Here is a 20565-nt window from a genome sequence, read left to right as displayed (position 1 = left end):
GCCTCTTTGCCAAGTTCTTATTTGGGAATCCCTCCCTTCACGGGTGCTTCTAAGATCAAGTATTGGGAATCAATCATTCAAAGACTGAGATTTAAAATATCCTCATGGAAAGCTCGATGGTTAACTCTCTCAGGCGTATTATTACTGGTTAAAACATGCTTGGCAATGATCCCCGACTACTTGCTGTCAGTTCTTAAAGCTCCTGCTACAGTTACTAAAAAACTTGAGAAGATTATTTCAAATTTTATTTGGAGGGACAACATGACTGAGAAAAAACATGTTCCTTTAGTTTCTCTGAAAAATATGGCTATTGGTAAGCTGGAAGGTGGTGTGGGTCTCCATGACTTGTATTATAGAAATATAGCTTTTGGTGCCAAGCTTGTTTGGTGTATGTATACTTCTCCCTCTATGCTTTGGGTTGAGCTCTTGCAGGCAAAGTACCTGGATCTCAGCAATAGATCACGAATACTTACTGTAGCTAATCCTCCCTTGGGCTCAGCTATGTGGAACTTCTTACTTCAGTCAAGGGACATTATTACCTCTTATATTACATGGGAAGTGTATAATGGTCAAGAGGTTAATTTCTGGATGGATTCATGGGCTAGCTTTCCTCCTTTGCACTCTTTTGCTGAATTCAAATTTATTGCTGATTTGCCTTCACAAATTTGGGGGAGCAAATTAATTCATTAAGTCGAGGCAGTTGAAATAGGCTCTCACAGGGTCATTTGAAAAATCTTTTCGTCTCTTCCAATCCCACTTGCTTTTCAACAGGCACTTGACGAGCTGTTACACCAAAGAAATATTTTCCTCTCTGACATGAATGATGAAATCATTTGGGCAGCTTCCACTACTGGAAATTACACTGTTAAAAGGGGCTATGAAGCCTTACTATCTATGCACTATAATCAGGCCTCCCAAAGGCCTTATCTCTTCTGCTGGAATAATGTTATTTCTCCCAAGGCCGGCTGCTTCTCTTGGCTTGTGTTGAAGAAGCGTGCACTCACTAGTGATCGTCTTGTAAGGCTGGGCATCTCTAATCATTTTCTTTGTCCCCTTTGCAAAGACAGTATTGAAACTGCAGATCACTTATTTCTTCATTGCCATTTTGCATATTCTACTTGGACGTATATTATTTCTGAACTTAATCTTTCCTTGCCCTTCAGTAGTACTATTTGGGGTTTTTTTCAATCTTGGCCAATTTTTTATCAGTCATCCATGTGTGGGGCTATTGGCTCATTATTCCATCAACAGTTTTATGGGCTCTATGGTGGGAGAGGAACCTCAGAATTTTTAGGAACGAGGAATCCACTATCCAAACTTTTTTACTTAAGCTTGATCAACATATAACAGAGCTTATTAATGCTCATCTTCTCAATTCACATTCCAAACTGGCATGTTTTTCCTTGTGGGATGCGGAAATGATTAAGTCTTGGAATAATATCAAATTCCCCTTGCCTGGTTCAGTGCCTTATTCAATTGACTCTAATGTTAATAGGAAGGAAGTTCGTTGGCGCCCTCCACATGCTCCTTTTGTAAAATTGAACTTCAATGGCACTTCACGTGGCAATCCTGGGACCTCAGGTGCAGGTTTTGTCATCAGAGAACACACAGGCAATTTATTGTTGGGATCTTCAATTCCACTACCAAAATCAACAAACAACTAATCTAAATCTATGGCATTGCTGCTAGGTCTCAAAACTGCCCTTTTTTAAAGGTTTTAAACATTTGGTTATTGAAGGTGATTCCATGATTATTATTCAAGCCACCATTTCTAGATCTTGTCCTAATAGAAAGTTGCTCTATGTTCTTTGGCAAGCTTGGCTTATGCTGCACCATCTTCATGACTTCCATATTTGTCATACATATCAAGAAGGTAATGCTTTGGCTGATGCATTCGCCAACTTGGCATGTGATGGATATAGTATTTCTCTCTCTTAGGAGTCATCCAATCTGACAGAGTTTCATGGTATCTCAAAAGTACTGGAATTGGATAAACCTAATGTATCTAAATGTTGACTAGATGATGGCTGCCCTGAATGCTGATGCATTTAGTTCTATTCCTACCCTTTTCTTTCCTCACAGACATTGATGGCTTTTTTGCCATTTTTCCTTTTGTATCTAGCTTTACTTTACTTAATATTATATATAGGCTTCTTGCCTTTTGTTTTAAAAAAAAAAAATCAAGAATCTCAGGTTGAAGAGTGGACATGGCCTGTTTACAAGTGACGCACTATAGAATTCATTATCTTCTGTGTCTATGTATTTTGTGGTTTGTGACTTTTGATTTGATTTTATATTATTTTTCTTAATCAATGATTGGTATTGGAGCTAGTTTGGCTGGAGCAGAGATGGAGGAAGAAGATGATGACATTGATTTTTTCATTGAAGAAGTTTTTGAAATTTGAATTTGGCCAGAGAGGAGGATGTTGAAACAAGCGAAGATGAAGTTGAGGAAGCCAGGGCTTATATGAATGAGGATTACCAAAAAGAAAAAAACATTAAGGTTGAAGGAAGAAAATTTCCTACTCACAAAACATTTATTTTGCATGGATCATGAGTTGAAAGTTTTTTATCACATAATGGATAGTGAAAAAGACAACATTGAGAAAGACTTGGAGTATTTTAACAGACTTTGTCTAAGGAAGAGGAAAATTATGCAATATTGATAAAAGACTCTTTTCTCACATAAATGTATGTCTTGTTGATAGATATGTTTCCCCTCAGTGGAAAGAAACCACAAGAGGATTCAACGCACCTGACAACTAGAGATATTAAGAGCATAGCGATTATAGAGCTCAAGGAGGCTAGAGAGAGCCCTAGGCTCAAGGTTACGTGTGATCCAAAAGCTATTGACGAGTCTGAGAATGAGGTCCTTGATGATTTATTGTTACAGACTACAAAAGTAGAGACAGAATGGAATGCATTAACTACAATTTCCTTTGTGCAAGAAGGTGAAGGAACAAATTAAAAAAAGGCCATGGAACTGTGATCCAAACCTCAAGAGAGCAATGCCTGTTTTGCATATAAGTTTGAGGCATTTTGACTTCCAGAAATTCCTCCTCTTGACACTTCAAGATAGGAGAGATATCACTCCCAACAGCACGCCAACAACTTCTCTAGTGGCAGAGCACTCTACTTATGGGCCATTCAATTTGAGGGGCAACATTCATTGCTTTAGCAACACCATGTGTTAGAGAAGCAATGAGAATTTTCTTAAAGTTATTAATATTTCTGAGGACACAAGAGATGTTGAGTAGTACAATGGAGATTATAATACTCATTGTCTATGTCATGGTGGGAAGCGTGTAGCATGAGTCTGTCAATATTCCATAGAGGTTTGTGCACTTTCTTTCAAACCTATTAATATTTTTGAGGGTGGCGAATAAAATATGGCAAATTCAAGGACCAAAATCTTTGGTCCTTGTTTCTTGCATGGATAATGACCTTGCAAGGATGTGTTTCTAAAGATGAATTTGGCATATGAAAAAGGTTGTGCTTCACCTTTTGTAAGGGAAATCACTTCTTGTGACATAACCTATTTCATCTCTTGATGAAAGTATTCTAAAAATTGTTTATAGTGTCAAGGAACCCATGGAAGTGCTGAAGGTCAATGTGTTCTTTAACATTAACGTGAAGGGAGTTCACAGTGCTTTGGCTGAGGGTAAGACTAATGCGGTCAGACACGTAAGACTGATGCGGTCAGACACGTGTTGTCTGAGCATGAAGGAGATGGAGCCCGCAACCTGTTTAAACTGACATTTGAATTGGCCTTATCAGGCAGAAAGAGTTTGTCAATATTATTCCTATTAAAGATTTGGGTATTTAATTCCCACGTAACTGAAGTTGTTATTTTTCATTAATTTCCAAATGTATGCATTTTGGTTGGAAATCACATGGTCAACGTGTGGGGGGAAATGGGTCATTTGTGGAGGAGTATGGTTGCAATAAGAGTAACCATAGCACAAACAAAAATGTCATCCAAAAATTGGAAATGGATGACCATGAAATTTGATGGAAAGATTTAAACAATAAAGAACACGGAGGGAAATGTGTAAGGAAGCAAAGGTGCGTGGAATTGCTTCCTATGCTAATCTCTGAGAGGACGATTATGCAAATCAAAGTAACTATTGCAAAGATCTCAAGAAATGCATAATAACATAATCAAAATAACAAAGAACACACAACACAGTGATTACCGTGGGGAAACCCTTCCGGGAGAAAAACCCCACCCTCCAAAACTCGCACAATGTATTATCAAACCAAGATGATTACAATACACTTGCAATGCAAGTTCTTATAGGAGTGCATCACCACAACTCGAACTTGGAGAGACTCCTTCTAGCACCAATCTTGCAATCTGAACTCAATTACACAAACACCTCCCCAAGCCCTCCTTTTATAGTGATTTTACAACTTGGAAACCACTTATGGTTTTACAAAACCATGAGAAAAACTACCATGCCACATGTTACCCATTTTTGACATTTACGTTTCCACTATGGAAAAACAACCAGGTTAAAAATAGTAATCCCATCCACAATTGTCTCTTAGTCTAGACCCCCATAAAAGTCACAAAATGAGTCATCAAGGCTCTAAAAATAGCCTACCTATATTCTACTAAGGACAAGACTCATTTAACAACTCACTAACCACTTTCCAATGTAAACAAGTGGAAAACTCCCACAAACTAATTTTGGAATTTTTCAAGAAAAGATTGCAAGGTTGAGACACATGTTTCTCAACATTCTCCCACTTGTCAAACACCTTGCAAGAGTCAGGGGATCTAAAATATCATGGACTTAATTGCTAGGGGCCGAGAGGCCCATAGACTTTGAACACCATCTGAATTTCTTTGTGCTCACGGGCTTAGTTAATGCATCAGCAACATTCGCCAAAGTCTCTACCTTTTCCAGCTTCACCTTGCCATCCTCGACCATATCTCTCACAAAATGATATTGTACATCAATGTGCTTGGTCCTCGCATGAAAAGTCAGGTTCTTCTCTAGACAAATTGCACTCTGGCTATCACTATAAATTGTCATTGCACCTTGTTTGAACTCTATATCTGAACACAATCTCTTTAGCCAGATAACTTCTTTGCAGGCATGAGTAGCTGCCATATACTCTGCCTCAGTAGTGGACAAAGTGACCACAGCCTGTCGCTTACTCATCCAAATGATTGCACCACCAAATAATGTAAACACATATGCACTAGTGGATCTTCTTCTATCAACATCACCAGCCCAGTTTGAATCCACATAGCCTTGAATATCCAAGGAATGCTCACTTCCTGTTCCATGAAAACATATTGCGTACTCTGAGGTACCTTGCAAGTATCTGAAAACTCTTTTTACTGCATCCCAATGTGCTCTTCCTGGATTAGACATATAACGGGAAAGTACTCCCACTGCTTGGGCAATGTCTGATCTTGTACAAACCATAGCATACATCAAACTTCCAACAGCACTCTGATATGGTACTCAACTCATCTCTTCCATCTCCAATGGGGATGTAGGACACTGTGAGCTAGAAAGCTTTGTTCCCATAGTAACCATAACACTCAATGGTCTTGAATCCTGCATATTGAATCTTTTCAAAATAGTACCAACATACTTACTATGGCCTAGCCAAAGCTTTCTGTTTCGTCTATCTCTTATAATCTCCATTCCTAGAATGTGCCTAGCTGCACCAAGATCTTTCATTTCAAACTTTATTGAGAGTTGAGATTTTAACTCTGCAATCAAACCTTTTCCTTTGCCAATAACAACATGTCATCGACATACAAGGCAATAACTAGAAAACCATCACCATCAGATTTGAAATATATACAATGATCAGATTTAGATCGCACAAATCCCAAACTCAACACATATGTATCAAACTTCTGGTACCACATCCTAGGACCCTGTTTTAAACCATACAAGGATTTCTTCAATTTACACACCAAATGACTTTTACCTTTCACCACATAGTGCTCTGGCTGTGACATGTAAATTTCTTCCTCCAAATCTCCATGAAGAAAAGCAGTTTTCACATCCATTTGCTCGATCTCTAGATCATAAGCTGCTGCAATAGAAAGCAAAAATCTAATGGATGTCATTTTGGCTACTGGAGAAAAAATCTCACCATAATCTACTCCCTCAACTTGAGAGTAACCTTTTGCAACCAAACGTGCTTTATACTTCTCAATGCTTCCATCTGAACCCATCTTCTTTTTGAACACCCATTTACAACCAACAGGCTTCCGTCCTTGAGGCAATGGTACAAGGTCCCATGTTCGATTCCTCTTAAGAGCTGCCATTTCTTCATCCATGGCTATTTTTCAGGACTCTGAATCATTCATACCAAAAGCCTCTTCTACAGATCTCGGTTCATCAATGTTAGCATTCAATGCAAATATGCACCTCCAATCATCAGGAGAATACCCATACCTTTCAGGTGGTTTCCTTTGTCTAGTAGATCTTCGAACAAGATTTGGTTCAGGTTTAGGAGGTTCAGGTTCGTGATTAGGTTCTCCCTCTTCCTCTGATGATTCAGAACTCGTAGAACTCTCTTCAACATCTTGTCTTTCTAAGGGCCTTGATTCAACTTTCTCAGGTGTAGCAAGAAGTTGAATCACACCTTTCTTTTCTTTAATTTGTTCTGGCTGCACTGTAATAGAAGAAGGCTTAATTTCTCTAAAAATAACACTTCTGGAATAAAATACCTTTTGTGCAACAGGATTCCAAAGCTTGTATCCTTTCACACCATAACTATATCCGATGAAGATACATTTGACAGCTTTGTTGTCCAATTTTGTTCGCTTCTCCTTTGGCACATGAGCATATGCCTCACAACCAAACACTTTCAGATGTCTAAGTGAAGGCTTGTGGCCCGACCATGCTTCCATTGGCGTCTTATCAACAAGAGCTGATGTAGGAGACCTGTTTATCAGGTAGCAAGCAATGGCTACAGCTTCAGCCCAGAACTTTTGTTCTAGTCCAGCACCACTCAGCATACTCCTAGCCTTCTCCATCAAGGTCCTGTTCATTCTTTCTGCAACTCCATTCTGTTGTGGAGAATACGGAGTTGTCTTCTCTCTTTTAATACCGCAATCTTTACAAAATGTGTCAAAAATATTGGAGCAAAATTCACCACCATTATTAGTTCTCAAGCATTTTATTTTCTTTCCAGTCTGCAATTCAACCATTGCTTTTAATTCTTTGAAACGACTGAATACTTCAGCTTTACTCCTAAGGAAATAAACCCATGTTCTTCTACTAAAATCATCAATGAAAGAAACATAATAAACTGATCTACCAATAGAAGGAGCATCAACTGGACCAAATACATCCGAATGAATTAGATCCAAAATACATGAAGGCCTATGAGAACTCGAGTAAAATTGAATGCGGTTTTGTTTACCATAGATACAATGCTCACAAAAATCAAACTCAAGATTGCAGTCATTCAACCCATCAACAAGGTTCTTATTTTTCAAGGTCCGTAGGGCCTTCTCACCTATGTGGCCAAGTCTCTGGTGCCATAACATAGTCTTCTCTATAGGAAACTTTGATTTGGTAGACAAAGCACCCTTGGGTACCCAAAAGCCTCGACCATCTGTTGAAAGAGAAACTCTCTCCTTCTCCAACTAAGTAGTCTTTTTCACAATCTTATCAGAATTACTATTGCACTCGACTGTGTGTGCATCAAATTGGTACAATGTACCCAATCTACTTCCTCTTGCTATTACCATAGCGCCTCTCACCATTTTTACACCTGCTTCAGAAAACTGTACATGCACATCCGCATCTATTAGCTTACTAACAGATAACAAATTCCTTGCTAGTCCAGGGATATGCAAGACACCATCAAATCTTCTAATTCTACTATCAAAAAATTTCACACGAATACTTCCACGACCAACAATATCAAGTACTAAATTATCACCCAAATACACCTTACCACCATCAAAATTTCCATACTTACTAAACCAGTTCCTATTAGGAGTCATGTGGAAAGATGCACCTGAATCTATTAACCACGCATTTTCACCTGCATGAGTGGCCAAGGCTGCAATGAAAGCATCTCCATCTTCCTTCTCGGACTTGAATCAAAATCTTGCTTCTTCTTCTTCTTCTTTTTCTTCTCCTCTTTGCAGTCCTTTTGGAAGTGTCCAGGTTTGCCGCAATTCCAGTAGATTGCCTTGGACTTACTAGGGGGTTTCGATCTCCCCTTATTTTTGGACTTAGAATGGCCATGCTGCTTTTTGTTCTTGCCTCTTTCTTTTGGTCTTCCGCGAACACTCAAAGCCTCTTTGGCATTCAGAGAGACCTTCCTTCTCATCTCCTCAGAAAGTAGAGAACCAACAACGTCCTCCATCTTCAAGACAACTGAAGTGGTCCCTATAGCCATCACAAGACTATCCCATGAGTCTGGCAACGAACATAACAAGATTTGACACCTTTCTTCTTCATCCATTGGCACCCCTACTGAGGTCAACTGAGTCACCAACATATTAAACCTTTCTAGATGCTCAAAAATTTGTCCACCTTCTTCCATTCTCAAGGAATACAACTTCTTCCTCAAGAAAATCTTATTCACAAGTGATTTCGCTTGATAGATCTCACTAAACTTTTTCCAAAGCTTCTTCGCGGTAGCTTCTTCATGGACATTAATCAGAATCGAGTCTGCAAGATACAATCTGATGAGACCTTCTATCATTCACATCATATTATGCAGCTAATGTCGGATCTGTGGGCCTCAGCTTGTTCTCATCAATCGCATCCCATAGATCGTGATCAATCAACAAATCTTCCATCTTTAGCTTCCACATCTCAAAGTTTGTGCCAGAAAACTTTTCAACATCAATTCTCCCTGACATGCTTGCCATCTTTTCAATCTTGCAACATAGAAATGAAATGCTCTGCACAAGCTCCCACTCAAACCTTGATTAGCTCAAAAAACCCTGTACCCAACAAATAGAACCAAAACTAGCCAGGCTCTAATACCACTTGTAAGGAAGCAAAGGTCTGCGGAATTGCTTCCTACGCTAATCTTTGAGAGGACGATTATGCAAATCAAAGTAACTATTGCAAAGATCTCAAGAAATACATAATAATATAATCAAAATAACAAAGAACACACAACACAGTGATTACCATGGGGAAACCCTTTCGGGAGAAAAACTCCACCCTCCAAAACTCACACAATGTATTATCAAACCAAGATGATTACAATACACTTGCAATGCAAGTTCTTACAGGAGCGCATCACCACAACTCGAACTTGAAGAGACTCCTTCTAGCACCAGTCTTGCAATCTGAACTCAATTACACAAACACCTCCCCAAACCCTCCTTTTATAGTGATTTTACAACTTGGAAACCACTTATGATTTTACAAAACCATAAGCAAAACTACCATGCCACATGTTACCCATTTTTGACATTTACATTTCCAATATGGAAAAACAACCAGGTTATAAATAGTAATCTCGTCCACAATTTTGTCTCTTAGTCTAGACCCCCATAAAAGTCACAAAATGAGTCATCAAGGCTCTAAAAATAGCCTGCCTATATTTTACTAAGGACAAGACTCATTTAACAACTCACTAACCACTTTCCAATGCATAAACAAGTGAAAAACTCCCACAAACTAATTTTGGAATTTTCCAAGAAAAGATTGCAAGGTTGAGACACATGTTTTTCAACAAAACGTTCTTGTGGGATTGTGTATCATGATTCTAGGTATGGTTTAGATATGGCAGTAAAAGACTTTAATGAAACAAAGATGTTTTTGTCGGCACCTACATCAAAAAATATTTTTGACTCTAATTTGAATTCGAGAAGACTCATTCATAGTGTGTTGGAACAAAGCTTGGAAACATTGAGATCTTCTCAAAGCCTACTTACTGGTGATTAATAAATTTGAAAAGTGGATGACTTAATGGGAAATTGTAACAGCTTTGTTTTGTAATGTTTGTGCATGAATGTGAAGCCCAATCATTTCTAGAGACTATTTCCATATCTAGTTAAATAGATCAGGCAAAGGCAATTGCATTACTCTCTAAGAAATCAATAAAACTGAGAATCCCAGGTCAAAGAGTGGACATAGCCTATTTACAAGTGAACGACTATAAAATTTATTGTCTTCTTGTCTGTGTTTTGTGTTTTGTGACTTTTGATTTTATTTTATATTATTTTTCTTAATCACCAATTGGTATCAGAGCTAAGGTGAGGCTAGAGTAGAGATGGAAAAAGGTGAAGTCGATTTTATCATTAACGAAATTCTTTAAAATTTCGGCTCGATAGTGAATGAGGTTGTGCCTGCTAAGAGTAAAAGAATCCACCATGTGCACTAATGGGATGGTTGGGAAAATAAGCCTAAAGTTAACCGAGAAGAGTTAAAAGCTCTTAAATCTGTGCTTAATGCAATTCTCGAAGGCATGCGTAAGAAGGACACAACTAGAAAGTTTGTAAAACACTTGTTGATATTTTATAACATGACTTCTCTTATTTCTAGTTTCAGATTAGATGATCCAAATATTTTTAAATACAAAGTGAACAAGATGTTGTAGTTGAAAAGTTGTACATATGTCCCTAGAGAACAAAAAGTCTTGGATAGACATGAAATTCATAGTAGAAGAAGATAAAAACAAGATGTTGTAGTTGAAAAATTGTACATATGTCCCTAGAGAACAAAAAGTCTTGGATAGACATGAAATTCATAGTAGAAGAAGATAAAAACAACAATCAAGAAGTTTGCTATAGAAGAAGCTGAAAGGGTTGAGCAGAGTTTAGAAAGTGCGTAGAAGGTCATAGGATGAGGAATAGAGTCTCTCGTAGGTGCAGGTGATATTCTTATAGTAGTGGAAGCTGGCACAGATGAAGACGTGAGAAAGACTGAAGAAGATACTTCAGTGACTGCAAAGGTTGAAAGCAGTGGGTTTCTTATTTCACAGGATTCTGATGTTGAATCATTAATTGTATCCTCAGAAAATATTTGCCAAAGACTAGCATACCATGTTCAAAGATACCGCAAGCTTGGGTTGCACAGACCAGGACATTTCCCATCGGTCTCATTCTAATAATGACCCTGATGCGCAATCTATTCCATCGCAGAGACTGGCAGTAAGGAGGTTGCAGATGAGTCTCAAATCACTTACTCGCGATATTGGGGATTCAATTGTCAGGTGTGACAATCAACATAACACTTTTGACTGTCTACTGCCTGGAAAATAAAATTGGGAGGATGCGAGCAATATGTAGTCCCCTGAATGTTGCAAATGGAGAACAATGTACAGTGTAGGCAACAACACCAGGGGACAATGAGGGTATGGGAAATACCACCAAAGAAGGGAATTTGGTCAAGAATATGAGCAGGACCAGGATCATAATAAATACTCAAACCAAGAAAAGGCTCAAGGGCATACGCGTGTGAAGTGGTTCAACACTCGGGAGAGCTATAATTTCAAACCACCTAATGGAAGTGTTGATGATTCTTCTGTTCACCAATGATCCCCTTATATTGAATGATTTTGCAGCTTTGATGAGGAAGAATTGAATTCTCTGCATGATGCAATTATGGAAGACCAAATTACTGGTCCACGATATCTTACACAATCTGGTTACAATATACAATTAAATAGAACGGGTGTGTTCTAGGCTGACCCGATGATTTTTATGGGGTCTGATCTTTTAGTCCATGTCCCCTGCATGAGACTTCAAATTAGAAGCATGTCGATAAACAACGGGTCTTTGGACCAACAACCTTCACCGGGTCCTAATCCTTTCTTGGGGACATACTGCTACACAGAGAAGAATGCTTTGGGGTTTTGTAACGCCCCGCTCGGGAACCCAAGGGAAATAAACCTAACATGTTACAATGTTTACTGAACTATTTTTTTTTTTTGAAGTTTAAACAACATCAAGATAACATTAATGCGGAAGCAATATGAACATACACATCAAATACACATATGCAAATATAGATACAGTTTCAATTCCTCAAGAGTTCCTTTACGTTGAGTCACATTTAATGATTTTAAATTAATTAGTTTAAGTTTTAAGTACAATGTCTCAAGATCATAAAGGAATAACAAATACATAATCGCATAAGCAAAGCATAAGTATATCTAATACAATGAAAGTACATCCACTAAATAACATCCACTGCACATGTCGCAGGGTATGTGAGAATAGATATAATACATCAGAATACATGATAACATATATACATCATCTGAAAAGAAGTCTCTGAGATAAGAAGTAAGAATGATAAAGGTACATCTTCTACAACGAACATCCAATAGCTGGCAATGTGAAGGGGAACCCAAATGGTAAGAAGGCACTACCTCCCGACCGCGTGGTTACCTAGTCAGGCTTCCACTCCCACCGTGTAGGAAAGATAATGAACGATCCACATACGGCTAATCAAACATAAAACATTCCTAGGCAAGGTACCCCTAATAGCCAAAACTATCTCAAAGGTAATACATGCTACTCAAGAAGATAAAATAATCCAAAAATAAGAATACTCAATCCAATACTGACACCACATAACCAAACATCATACACGAAACAAGTATAAACCAAATACCAAGATCATAAGATAAAGTCAACGAAAGATAATCCTCCTCAAGTCAATAACCACATGTCAAAAGTACAACATTCATGAATCACCAATCATCATCAATGAAAGTAAATAACCATAATAAACACATCCGACAATAGATACGCCACCAGAGGTACACAAAATCTATAGAGGAGACTCAGGCTACATACTAGGGAGTGTCATCACATGGCTGCTTGAGTTACCCTGGACTGATCTCTTAATAGACCCCGGACCCTCAAGCATTGAGTTACCCTGGACTGGTTACTCTGAACCCCGGACCCTCAACATCACACATATGAAAACTAGAAAGCCCTCTCAAGAAGACGAGGCACTCATCTCATTCCCATCCTTAGTCTATACAAGCACTCAAGGCATGGGTAAATCAAAAATCTCTAACTTATCTTTTTAGTGTGATTTCCCCCCCATAAATTTTAATTACTAGGTTATAACTTATTACATAACTTGCATTAGGTTACCCTGGTACTGACCACTTTGGGTCCCGGACCCCTATGCAAGCCACTCCCAAGTCACATACCTAGACAACCTCTCCTAAGCACATAAAAACACAGTTGTGTCCCATACCACAACACCCATAAAGATCAAACTTGGTTCCTTAATAGACAACCTGATAACAAGATGGATCAAACTAAATCCAAATACATATAAATGCTCACAAAACAAATCTCATAAGTATAAACTCCAATTTGAATCATAAGAATCATCATAACATCTAGCCACATAATAGTATCCAAGAAATCTCACAAAACCTCTGGTGTACATCCTAGACTGGTCGACATCTAAACAACACCAAAATCCAAAAAGAAATATAGACAGTATATAGAAAACATCATAGTCTCATAGTTGGATTTGATTGATAATATATTGTTGAATTAATGTAAGGTTTCAATTTTCGTTTTCAATATAAGTTTCAATTTGCATTTCAATGTATGTTGAAGTGTATACGATTCTCAGTATTACTCATACAATACACCCGTGTATTTGTTTGAATTAAGGTTTTAAATTTCTAGTTTAATACATGTTTTCAAGTAAGTAAGTTTTTCAGTTAACCTTCATAATTAACCCTTGCAATTAAACTCATTCTTGTTCATATAATAACATATCAAGACTCAGAAGTAATATTAATCATTTATTAAATTATTCGATTACTAAATAGAAATATTTTCTAATTCCATTAATAATTCAAATGGTTAAATAGTAAATATTATTAACCATATCACTGCTGTCGTAGCTTGCGTCAGCAGTGTACGGCGCCGGGAGGGGTTATAAAAAATTTCTTTTTTTTTTTTTTTTTTTTTTAATTTCTTTTTTTTTAAATTAATTTTTTTTTAAAAAAATTTATTTATTTATTTTATTTTATTATTATTATTATTATTATTTTAACTAAGTCAAATTTCAATAATTTTGTTTATTAGAAGAACAACCCTTCTAATAAATTTAGATAAATTATTATATATGAAAATTTTAAGAATTGTATTATAATTCTATATTCTTTATTTTATAATATTTTTTCTCAACGAACTTCATAACAATATTATTTTAATATATACATATTTTAATAACATTTACGATATTAAATTGATAGGAAAAATAAATTGAACCCTTCGAATTTTCAATCCTAAGATTTTCATTTCCAAAGACAAACCCCTTCCAAATTTAAATTTCTTAATTCCATTTTAATTCAAAACCCAAATTTCAATTTAATACTAAATTTCTTTCAGAAGTAAAACAAGGTTTTCTAAATATTTTTTTCAATCCCGATTCCTAGAAGAAATCAAATCGCAAAAGATTCAGAAGAAAGGTAGCAAGATTCATTCAATAAAATTTGATAAAGCAATTTCCAACAAGCATGAAGAAGACAAAGATCCGAAAGTGTTTCTAGAATGGTTCACAAACCCTACCTTGATCTGATACTAACAATCTGGTGAAACCCTTGCTAATCCGAACCCTTCCAAGCTTCCAAAGATTTCTTTGCTCCCCTTTCCAAAAGTGTGTTCCCTGAAAATCTGTGTGTGCAATAATGACCCAAAACCCTCTAATATAGAATCTAATTACCTTTTAGGGCTTCTGTCCCCACAACTCTAAAATAATAATTACTTTATTTAATTAATTCATTCATGCACAATTAATTTCCCTTTAAATTATTATTTTATTATTCCTTTCATGCACGTTAAGTGAATTGTTAAATTACTTTATTTAACTTTCCTCTTTACTTTAATAAATTTATAACTTTTTAAATCTCATGTGCACATTATTAAAATATCTTTATTCAAGTTCACATTTTTATCTTTTAATTAATTTTATTTTTAACTCATGCATAATTCATGCGAACTATAATCTTTATGATAATTAAATATCTTTTCACTTTTAATTTCATTTTTAGAAACTTAATTGATAAAATATTTATTAATTTAAATAACAATAATATTTAGCATTTATTTTAAAATGCACTCTAAATATATTATTATTAAATTAAATAAATATAATCACTTTCTCAATTTAAACTTTAACTTTTATCTCCAATATTTAATTCTCTCTTATTTAATTAATTCATTCATGCACAATTAATTTTCTTTTTAATTAAGATATTCTTTTATTAATCTTTCATGCACTTTAAGTGAATTGTTAAATTACTTTATTTAACTTTCCACTTTGACTTTGCTTTTAAAGTTAATTTATAATTTTAATCTCATGCGTACTTTATTAAAATACTTTTATTCAAGTTCACATGTTTTTTATCTTTTAAATTAATTTCTATATTTTAAACTTATTCATGCGAACTTAAAACATATTCATAATTTAATATCTTTCTCCTTTTAATATTTTTTTTGAACGTTTAACTTGATAAATATTTATTAACTTAAATAACAATAATATTTAGCATTTATTTAAAAATGAACTCTAAATATATTATTATTAAATTAAATAAATATTATCATGTTCTAAATTTAAACTATATTTAACTTTTTAATATATTTAGAACGTTTAATTTGATAAATATTTATTAACTTAAATAACAATAATATTTAGCATTTATTTAAAAATGAACTCTAGATATATTATTATTAAATTAAATAAATATTATCATGTTCTAAATTTAATCTTAAAACTTTTATCTTCCAATTCAATTCTTTATATTTAATTAATTTCTCAATTAATTAAATATAATTAAATATTCAAAAAGTCATAATAATTCTCCATTAATTTAAACTATTAATTTAATCTATTAATTAGATTTAATTAATAGAAATTCATCAAAGACTCACAAAACAACATACGCACAAAAATACACACAGGTTTTAAAAAGGGTAGACAGTCTGTTACGAGTCCTCCTTGCAGAACAAGTATTATAGGCTTATGGCTAGGATTGAACCTGATCATTATCTTCCCATTCTCACCATTTGAGTATTTGTAATTGGGCACGCTCATCCTGGCAATTCAGGGAAGTCGATGCCCGGTACCTGCATCCTGCATAAAAGATGAGCATGTACATGTATATAATATATCTAAACTAAACAGACAATGGCAAGGAGTGGTTCATCGTGTAGATCCCGACTAGCAGGTGACTACCACTCCCTCCCTTAACCACATCAAACATGTCAGACAGAAAGATAAAATAAACATGCGCACCATACACATGCAAGTATGGGGTAAGTATCGTAAAAATCATAAGTCTAATATCAAATGCGTACATATAATAATGTATCTCTATCAATACAACATAATCATCATTAAAGACATCATGTTAACATTTTTATGAAAGAAACCACATTTACTAACTAGGATCATCAAAATACCATTAACAACACATGAATGAAATCAACTAAGCAATAATAACCGATGCATTTGTAATTCAAGACATGAAATAATATCATAATAATGTAAATCTAGTATCTCTAAAACTAATCAATGCATAAAATTAGCTTAAAAGAATTTGACAATGATAATAGAATGTGAACTAGGGGCAGGCACTACAGGTTTCAAGAAATTGGCAGAGGACACCCACACATTCGCCACCAAATTCAAACCACGCAGAACCAGAGGATACTCCAATAGATGTAGCCAAGAGAATGCTGTTATTCTCATGTATTATTGATGCTCAGCATTTGAAAGAATTACTAGGGTATTATGAAATCAATCATTGCAATGTTTAGTGCATTGCTGATGTGAGTTGCCTGGCTCCCATCTTGACATCTAAAGTGTTCAGTGGATTGCAACAGGAGCATGGGAGCAATGGGTGCTGGAAAGAGGGGTGTGGTCAGATTCTTGCACCCAACTTTCAAGACTTAAAGGAAAATTTTGAGATTGTGCATTTCACTTGGCAACGTATCTTTATGGATGACCTAGGTTCCCTCTGTAGTGAGAAAAATACTTTTTGAAGTTTTATGAAGTCTGATAAAACTTGGCAAAGACTCATTCGCAGTGCAAGAATAGAGTTTGGCGCTATTGAGATTTTCTCAAAATCTGCTTGTTCTCTGTGATTGAGGAATTTAACCCCGGAATATCTCTGTGAGATTTTTTTCTTATTCTTTGTCATTGGTCTTTTTGGGGGAGATCGTTAGGTGTATGAAGCCCATTCACTATGTAACAGTTGTTGTTGGTTGAGAATGCCATTTCACTGACATGTAATAGTTTTCTTGCAGATAATATTACTCAAGATCAAGATTTTTAGTTGTAACTAAAAACCTTTTCATCTTCCAGATTATGTTTCTAGAAACTAGTTCAATATCTACTAAATAGATCATGTAATGACAGTTAATCGATAAAATTGAGAATCCCATGTTGAAGAGTGGACCTAGCCTGTTTATAGGTGAACCACTAAAAAATTCACTGTCTTCCGTGTCTCTGTGTTTTGTGCTTTGAGACAGCTGATTTTATTTACATTATTTTTCTTAATAAACATGTTGTCATAAACTTTCGTTGAGATGGTGACCGTAGTCCATGTGTATGAATTTATTGTAGCCACTTACGTATGAATGGAGTAAGTAATGCCTAAGTTTGAGCAACGAAGATGATATAGGCTATTTACATAGGAAACTGCATGAGGAAGTCTCAATACAGTGAGAAAGGAGGGAAAATCAACGAATGCAACATTTTTCATGGTTGTCCATTGCCTTCACTGAAATTTCAACATTTGATTCTAAAAACCATCAAATAAATTAGAAAGCGTACAACACAATTGGCAGAAACACCACTGAATTGTCATAAAGTTGTCTTGCAAATATAGACGTTACATCACCATTGTTACATGTTGGCAGATGTTCATCCTTCAAAATTATGCAAGTACAAACAGAATAGAGTTATCCCAGTTGCTTCTCTGAATCTATTCAGCCCTCTAAACATTTAGCATCTTCATACTACCTTGCACTACCTAAACTAGGACCACTACCCACAAGTCAGGTTTTCCGATCATTAATTTCTAAGACAGAGAAAACATATTACAAATAGATAGGTCTGGATTCAACATATAAAAAGAAATCCAAATGAGTATATCATGTCATGCAAACATACGAGAGAGTTGATCAAACATACTTCAACATAGAATAATACGATACTATAGATCACATGCAATGAATCTTCATTGTAAATTGAAACTTGCCAGCCTCGGTGTTAGAATAGGAAAGCTAGTATAAGACTGGACCAATCATATGATAAAATCATTTGGAAATATCAAAACAAGATGCAAAGTTAGACATAGGATCTCCACGATGCTTAGACCACACCATAAGTCTATTGCATAAGAAAATGAGCCAATTGGATTGATCTAAGCTAATACAATAGAAAAACTATCTAAATGAAGAGTAAACAAATAAATTGAAAAGAAATATATTTTTAGTTGATGCAAGATTGCCAACAACACAAAGATGCTCTTGTACCACTTATGAACAACTAAGTCAATCAATGAGATACAAAATTTCAGTGCCTAACACTAAAAAAATCTACTTATATCATTACCAAGTTGTACTTATGATTCCAATCTATATATTCAAAATCATAAACACTTTCTAACATAATTTTACTCTTCCCTTAAAGGAGTCCTATGAATAATTGTCATAAAACAAAGATGGATATAGAAACAAATTCTAAGATCCTTGATATTCCCAATTTCTATGAATCTAATACACTCAATGTGAGACAGTTGATGTCTGAAAAAGAAACTTAGCTCTTTCCTTGAAAGCGATCACCGCTGAGACAACACAACAACAATAAATTGCAAAGATGAATTGAAAATGTTGTATATATTCAACCGAAGTGATCTAAGTGCACAAAATTGGAGACAACGCATAATGACAACAATGACAACATTTAACCTACATATACTGATCTACCATTACCAAGAACCTAACTATATTTTAATAAGTACATTTGATCTGTAACCTAAAATTGAAAGAAACACTATGTACAAGTTATGAAGAAAACTTTTAAAGTCTCTACAATAGAGAAAATTAAGTGACTTCAAATATAATTAGCAATTGATGAGTATCCTCCTACTTCTCGATTGGCCTTCTAGAAAAAAAATCTCCTTTCTTTTCATTATATTTGAACAAATTATTAGAAAAATAGAACAACAGTTTTGAAACAGAGAAAGAAAAAACTTTCAGCTTAATTTTATTAAATAATAGATGAAAATTTATACAATAGCTTGACCCAACAACATTCCTAAATGACTACTAATTAGATTGACAACAAACTACTTCATGATTGACAACACACACAAACTTGATAGCTAATTGAAACTTATGGACACCTAACTCAAACACATCTATAATAAGAACTTGATTCAAACTAGAACTCTTTGATTCACACCTAAATTAAAGTTGAGTTGCCAGCAACTCAACAAGATTTTCCACATGTGCAACAATTATTATTGACTAATGTTAGAATAGTAACTCCAACACAAATATGCTCCACTAACTTGACAACCCTCATTATGTTCCCTCTAATCCATAACTGAAGAGATGGCTCTTGTGTTGTACTCACACATGTCTTGTTTGATTGTTCTTTTCTTGCCACTCTTGTTACCTCTACATGAATAATCATTTCACTTGGTAAAAATGAATCCTTGAAATAACACAATATAATGTGGACACATTATACTTGTTATTGCAGACACATAATGATAATACCCCTTTTGACTGCTCGTAACCATTTTCCCTTATTTCATGCCCAGGCTTGTCCCATGAACAACCTTTCACTCCCTTTCTGAACATGTTTAAGATAGCTCCAAATCAATGCCATAGGTGCTAAAATTTCAATGAGCTAGAAACATACTCTGCCCCTCCATTTTATCCTTTCATTACATCAGTATAAAACTTTTTCACCTCATCTTCAAATAAAGTCATTTTTTTACAGCAATTTTACAGATACCTGTAACATGTGCCTATTATTTATAGGTGAAAATATTACTATTCTATATTTGAACATAGTCCAATATTTTTTCCCTTGATTTATTTTTTCCCTAATGCTTCAAAATCCTGTCAAAATTTTCAAACTAAGTAAGACTCTGTTTCCTGTATTACAACATTTAAATCTTGTTGTACATCATGTTGTATTGTTAAATTTCTCCTCATGGTCGATAAACTCCATATATGCACCTTTATCAATTCCATATCTGTTGTGAAACATTTGGGAAAAGGAAATGATATTACTACTATAGTTTTACCCTCACTGGTAAAATAAATCTCTTTCATCATTGATTAAAGTGTTTCACTTTCAAGTGAAAACAACTTCATTTGTGCACACATTATATGTTTTCCTCCATATATTAACAGACATGTGCCATTGTCTCAATGCAATACTGGTTTGTGCATGCAACGTAGATTATTAAAATTGGATCAAAATTGTGCTTAACAAAGAGTGCTTTGTGCAAATAATAAGCAAGCACAGTAATCGCCTCTTCTGTAGTGCATTCTTTGAAACACGTACATTGTTCAAGGAGCTCTCATAGGCAATA

Source organism: Cupressus sempervirens, chromosome 11, assembly GCF_028749045.1.
Source record: "Cupressus sempervirens isolate cs-2001-9-10 chromosome 11, ASM2874904v1, whole genome shotgun sequence".
NCBI classification, from domain to species: domain Eukaryota; kingdom Viridiplantae; phylum Streptophyta; class Pinopsida; order Cupressales; family Cupressaceae; genus Cupressus; species Cupressus sempervirens.
Note: the sequence above shows the minus strand (reverse complement) of the source record.